Consider the following 7,173-nt stretch of genomic DNA (forward strand, 5'->3'; position numbering starts at 1 on the left):
GAGTTTCTTTAACGCGCACCTAAATCTAAGTATGCGGGTGTTCTTTGTATTTCGCCGCCATCGATATGCGGCCGCCGTGCTTTGGAATCGAACCCACATCCTCGAACTTAAAAGCTCGACACCCTTTAGGTGCTAAAGTACCACGGCGGGCGAGAAGACGACGCATGTCGCGGCAAAAAGACGCATGCTGCTAAAATGGAAAACTTTGAATGAGCGTATGTTAAATTCAAAACGGACTTTCTTCACCTTTCTGTACCTTTCATGGGAATTATGTGCCTTTGTGTAGCTTCCAACGAAATTCAGTGTCGCCTCTGTGCGGTGTGCTACAGGGCTTCGGTGGTCACCCACCTTCACGAAGTGGAATGGCTTCGCGATAAACGCAGTGATAAACACCGGGGCCGTCCTTTTCTGTTCTGCTGGTCAACCATCCGCACAGGGTGTAAGTACAGCATTTTTTTAAAGCGAATGCTTTACTGGCCTAGTCAAGCGAGTTTAACCGTGTATCTCCGCTGGGCCTTGAAGCGAAGAACGCATACCGCTTGACTAGCCGCGTCCGCCGCCTCCGCTGCTCCGATCGCTCCTGGGAGCAAAAACGTTGCCTCGCAAGACGTGTCCACGTTATTAACCACGTGACTCGCAGCTCTCTCTGCGACGTCGGATCAGCGGGCGAGTGCTTCATTTCAGCCGTTGTGCCATGGTCGTGCGATGGAAAGAGGGAGTGAGGGCGCTGGTCCAGCTGTGCCAAAGTTGTCTGCGTGGTCCCAGTGGCGAAAGCGCCAAGCTGCGTCGGACCGTCTTGCGGTGTCGCTGGGCTTTCTAATGAGTTAAAGCGGAAAGATGAGTACCAGCGCGCAAAGTGGCAGGCTGAAACGAGTGAATAACGGGAACTTCGGTGAGCTAAACATCGGGAGAAAGATGCAGAAAGACCATAGCGACGAGCTTTAGGGGCGGGAATGGACGCCTCGCGTTCGACTTCAGCGACGGCTTCCGAAACTGACGAAACGACGGCACTGAGTGCTCGCAGTACGGCACATTCGACTAGCCATATCGTTCGGTTGGCAAACTGCGCTTCGGCTATGAGGGCAAACAAGCATAACCAAGCGTAACAAGCTTTCGCTTGCAGAACGGGGCCTAGCCGAGCTAAGCCGCAGCCAATTATTTTACCCCCCATGTTGCCGTTGGCCTGGCAGTCGGCCTAAACGAGCTAGGTAGAATGCGGTAAATGCATTCATTGCGTTACGACATCACTACTATTTTTCCCAAGCCAACACAATCTTGCTTGAACGTCCCTTGCGAGTGACTTTTAGTGACGGCACGAAGTTATTTATTCATCAACTTTCACCTCTATTTCATAATTACTTTTAAATAGATCATATGACACCCCCTTACCCTTTCAAATTGGCTTCAAATCGGTTGGCTTCAAATCGGTTTCCTAGACGTGTTCCCCTTCCTACGTTCATTTCAGGCCCGGAATGTTCGAAGCAATTATTCGCGTGCCAGAGTTTATTCGTCACCTGCCAACTCATCACGTTCATGCACAACGCGACGCTACCAAGAAAAAAAAATAACATTCCGCATTTATCTTTATGGCTGCAAGCTATTGCAAGAAAAGGTGCACATACTTTATTACGGCTCAAGGTGTGTACAAGATCCGAGCAAAACGATTAACGTGGAATAGCACCTGTAGGAGAGCCCAGATTATGTTGCAATGGTACACATGTGAAAGAAAGACATGCACCCAAAGTGACGTGAATTGCCAATATTAGGATAGCTGCATACAAGAGTAATGTTTTCAATATTGCTGGAGTAATAACATATAATTGTGAACAGAAAATTCGTATTTATCATAGTGTTGCACGGGCATGCGTTGTCATGCAAATAGTCACCGCGGACTGGCATTTTACGTGCCCAAACCGCGATACGATTATGCGGTCCACTGTTTTGGGGGTGGGGGGTGCTGGGCATTAACCTCGAAAACATGGGCTTGTTTAACGTGTACCTGAATTTAAATACACCGCTGTTCTAGCATTTCGCCCCCCCCCCCCCTTCCAAATCCGAGAGTGTAATTAAGGAACCTGCTAATATTGGTCGCTACTACATTAATGTCGGGAGTGCTAACTAGCTAAGAACTGGTCTAAAAGTTCAATAAAAGTTAGAAATATGACGTGAAGACCATCTACAGTAATACCATCTTCGACAAATCGCACCGGTGCGCACCGGGGCACCCAGGCGCTACGACGATTGGACGAAACGGCGCACCAGGGCGCCGCGGTGCGCACCAGTGCGATTTGTCGAAGATTTGTCGATTTGTCCATAAAACAGTACAACGACTAGCCCCACTGGTAGGTGTCACACGCCCAGCTATTTTGGTGTAAAGACAGTGCACAATTTTCGTCATACAAGCGTTACATATAATTATAACATTATCTATAACATCATTACATATAACATATAGCAGTGAAGACGTAGTGGCTGCGGCACCAAGTGCGGTCCAGCTGCGTCTTGGCAAAGCTCTGGTTGTGGCGAGCATGGCAGGGCGGCCGATGTGCTTCGTCAGCCGAGTGCAGAGGCTCTTCGACGAGCTCACGCAAAAGTGCAAAGGCAGCATGGTCTTCGCCTAACTTGAGAATGGCACGCCGCTGGCAGCCGTTTCCTGTGGCTGCTTCAAGGGATGGCAGCAGCAGGTGTTGGATGCCCTCATTGCAAGTGTCTCAGAACGAGAGCCGCAGCAACGCCTGTGAAAGGTAAAGAAAGCGATAAAGAAAGGGAAAATAGACACCCACCCGTTTGTAGCACAAAGCCACAAGGAAATCCATACGGATTTCTCAGAAATAAAGCCTCTCAGTTGCCGAAAAATTCGTCCTGGTCCGGGGATCGAACCCGGGACCAACGCCTTTCCGGGGCGGTCGCTCTACCAATTGAGCTAACCAGGAAGCTAGCAATTGGCAGCGCGAGGGCGAATTCATCGACAACTCGAAGCAACTGGACACATATTGAAAATCAGTTTTGCGGAAACCCGCAAGGTGGCGGAAGGGTTAAGAAAGGGAAAATAGACAACCACCCGTTTGTAGCACAAAGCCACAAGGCAACTGAGAGGCTTTATTTCTGAGAAATCCGTATGGATTTCCTTGTGGCTTTGTGCTACAAACGGGTGGTTGTCTATTTTCCCTTTCTTAACCCTTCCGCCACCTTGCGGGTTTCCGCAAAACTGATTTTCAAAGCGATAAAAATCAACCTTATATCGAGAAAATGACGCAGCAAGCGCTTACTAGTACAATGATTCTAGCATGAGTACTTTCGATCCTGCCATCCATCTAGCAACGCCGGCCATATTTCTTAATTTCAGATGCAACGCATAAACTTGATCACGTCGACATTACATCCAGGATTTTGCGGCGCTTTATGAACTTGAGCTACTATTTTAATGCAAACAAACGTAAACGAGCACTGTGTTCGTGTTTCTAGTTTCTTGTGTTACTGTCCTTACTGCGCACCTCCACTTGAAGAAAAAGTAAGGCACATGGATGTTGCTAAGGCTTTCGCTATGCATGCCGTTAAAAGCATTGCATTATGGAGAGAATATTAAACCATCGCAGAACTAGTATTCACGTTCCTACGTAGGTCGGTAGAAGAAATGGAGCTCAAGCAGTATCTCTCAAGAAATTCATTTTTCGATTAGGGGTCACTCGGTCTCAGAATACTAAAAATTTTCCTCAACCGGACTCACTCGGACTAAGACTCACCAGATTGACTCATGGGTGGACTCACGAGTTTTCCGACCTATTCCAGTACGTATAGGTACTGCGACATTTACAATAAAAAAAAAAAAAACACTTTATAGTCGGAGCCCTGTCCTGCGTCTTTTTTGGTCGCGTTGTTTCACCAAGAATCGCGTTAAAGAACACCAGGTCGTCTAAATTTCCGGAGCCCTCCACTACAGCGTCTCTCATAATCATATCGTGGTTTTGGGACGTTAAGCCCCAACAATCAGTTTCACCAAGAATGTTCAGTTTTGTTTGCGCGGGAGAGGGGATGGCGGTGCGGTACTCCGTGGTTGTCTTAGGCGCTACTTTTTTTTCGCTTCATATATTGCACAATATCTTGAAGTGCCAAATCTAGCGGGCGTGCTTATCCTGCAGTGAATGTCATAACGAGGTATACGAATCCCGGATGTTGATTTATTCGGTGTTGCAGAAGCTGATGTTGCCCAAGCTGACGCATAGTTTGGGGTGTGTTCGTCGCCCGACGGCAATTACTACTGCTCAATGAGAAGCACCTAATCCGGAGTCAGTCGGGCTCAGGCACACTAAATTTGCCTCAACTGGACTCACTCAGACTCAGGCTTACTACAAAATTTCTGAACAGGACTCACTCGGACTCAGACTCGCCAAAATTTTGCTCACAGCTCAATCTGAATCTGAGTGAGTCCCAAGTCGGTGGACTCATGAGTGAATATGCCGACCTATGTCCCCCAATTTAACCAGCTTTCCCGAAGCCGCCCCGCTCCCCAGGTCTCACAGAATAAGTTATGTACGGGAAGTTTAAGGCGTTCTCGGAGAGACATTTTATCGAACTGAATCTTACAACTGCATCACGAGCGTTGGTTAGCCAGAAAAGAGGCGACGCATGCAGCTTTTTCCCACACTAGCTTACTGCGGCTGCTTTTGCCTAGGGCTGTTTTTGACACCTTTGAAATTGTACTGTACTGCATCGTGTGGGAACCCGTTTTATAAGAAATGCATCAATAAACTCTGCGCAGCTCTAGGTTTTTAACGCGAGGCTGTGTTTGCCTAACATGTGCTGTAGTAGTAGGAGCTGGGCTAGGCGTACGCTGAAACGCCATTGGCTGAGTTGGCAGGTCACCAGACCTTGCTTTGACCAATCAAGTGTAAGCGTGTGCATTTGTGCATTTCAAGTCTACCGACGGACTCACGGCATCATGTAATCTCGCAAGCCAGTCATATAGACTCGAGCGTATAGACTTCACGTAATTCTGGATGGGTAGACCCCATGTAGTACGCACTGCCGAGGAGCAAACTCCTTTTGAGGAACGTCGGCACGAACGCGACCGTGAATGGAAACTACGTCGCCGTGCCGAAAACAGTGCGTTGCAGTTTCGCGAAGCTGAGGCAATTCGCCGGCGAAACACAGAAGAAGCCTCACGCGAAAACACTAAAAGAAACGCATAAAGCACTCCTAAACGTTGGACACGACACGAAGCTCGCAAAGCGAAAACGAAATAAGGTGAAACATGGCGAAACAAAATATTTAATAGGCTGCTAGCGAAGTTTGACTTGCAGGTGTAACTAAGGCAGCTTCGCTGTCTGAACATCTTCAAGGAGTGGACGGGCCGATGTTTTTTGTTTGACTTATGTCTTTACAATAACCATTACCATTGCAGAAGTCCTGACATACACGCATACCACTCTGAAAAAAAAAAATCCGATTGATGTCCTTAGACTTACTTCACCCGGAAACTTAAGCTTGCCAAGGAACCGTGCCTGCTATCTTGGTTACCCATGAACCGAGAGACTGCCACGGCAGTAATGTTGTTCTCTTCTATGGCGCAAAGATCTTTCAAGCATTTGTTCGTTATGCAATACATTAGACAGCATAATGCTTTATCTGTCAATGCCATGTATGACATTTCATACTCTAAGGTTGTCACATATTTGAGTGCCATTCCAACTTTCTGCGTTTGATCCATTCGGTGTGTCGCAAAACGAATTCTGAGACATCAGACTGACATGTCGGGAATAGTGTTTCAGTACAAAAATGTTTAACCGAAGCTGACCACCTTATTTTATTAGCAATCTCTTACCTTAATGTAATGTAGATAAAGTTAACAATAAATAACTTATTAAAGTGAAGAAAATTCTTAAAGTTAAACATATAATATTGAGACCCATGTAGTGAAGAACACACCTGTGCTTCATCGCCACAAACATGGCCACTGTCACTTGCAGGCACATCGAAGGTGCTGAAATCTGCAGCACTGCTGCGCTCCTTTTTGGCCAGCGATCTGCTTTTCTGCGTGAATGAAGAGGCCTGTCGTGCGCTGAGGAGGACGAGGTGGCTGATACAGATGGGACGCACTGGTCCACCCTTGCACACCTGGGTGCGAACAAGAAGCAAGCAGTAGATACGTATATATAGGAGGTCACATTCAGATTGAGGGACTCATGGAAAGTTTGTGGCAACGCAATAAGAGCTTTGTCGGACGAACGGTAGCGGATGGTTGCATATTCATTTTGACCACATATGATTATTTGAACCGGGCGAAAGGTTGGCTTGTCAAGGGGAAGTTGTATTTGTCCACATGTTGGCGGGATGCGATGAGAAAGCTTCAGCAAATGTTAATGCTTGTGGGCGGGTTAGTTTGTTTTGAAGCATTGTAACGAAAAACAGCGCGAGAAGACAGCGACGGAGGGGGCACACACACACTAGCTCTGACTCAACTGATTTTATTTCCAGCAGTGCATGAAATATATAACCTAGACAAGAAAAGAAAGAATTCTTCAACAACCACGTGCACTTGTCGTCCGCTCGTTACAGTTGCTCGTGTGTGTGTCCCCCTCCGTCGCTGTCTAGTCGCGCTGTTTTTCGTTACAATGCTATAAATGGCAATTGATGTTATGTGTCAGAGGTATGCGGGGTCATATAGGATGACCAGAGAACCCCAAGAAACGGAATTAAGTAGTAAATCGTACAAGTAAAAAAGTACAAGCGCATTGGAGTCGTTAAAGCTCACATGATGCGAAGGCTAACGTTATGTTCAGCCTGTTGGGTGGCTTCTCACTGACAGCCTGCGTACATTATTTAAACAGTTAGTAAACACATAGTAACAACAAGGAAATAGGTAGCAACAGCAGCTGTTACTACCTTTCTTGGACCGCTATTAACTACATAGTAAAAACAACTCGAAAATTACATGGACGACACAGATGAAACAGGACTAGCGTTGTGTTGTCCTTGTAGCTTTCGCGCTGTTTTTTACTATGAATGTGTACGAACAAGCTCAAGTTCGCAGGCATCTCATTATTAACTTCTTGCTGCATATTTACTGCCTGAATTAGTGCACAGTTAAAAGCGGCAATGGTTACAGCTTCTCGCGAGCCGTTACTAATTTTTTGCTATGTACCTTTTTAGTATGTACGAAATTGTTGTCACCCC

At 46.7% G+C, this 7,173-nt stretch overlaps 1 non-coding gene across 1 annotated transcript; it reads right to left on the bottom strand.

The window, feature by feature from the left end:
* Positions 1-2,859: 2,859 nt before the first annotated feature.
* Trnas-gga (transfer RNA serine (anticodon GGA)) lies at positions 2,860-2,933 on the bottom strand. Its single transcript has one exon. It is a non-coding gene; the product is annotated as a tRNA-Ser (tRNA).
* Positions 2,934-7,173: the final 4,240 nt, after the last annotated feature.

The sequence above is a fragment of the Rhipicephalus sanguineus genome, chromosome 1, assembly GCF_013339695.2.
Source record: "Rhipicephalus sanguineus isolate Rsan-2018 chromosome 1, BIME_Rsan_1.4, whole genome shotgun sequence".
NCBI classification, from domain to species: domain Eukaryota; kingdom Metazoa; phylum Arthropoda; class Arachnida; order Ixodida; family Ixodidae; genus Rhipicephalus; species Rhipicephalus sanguineus.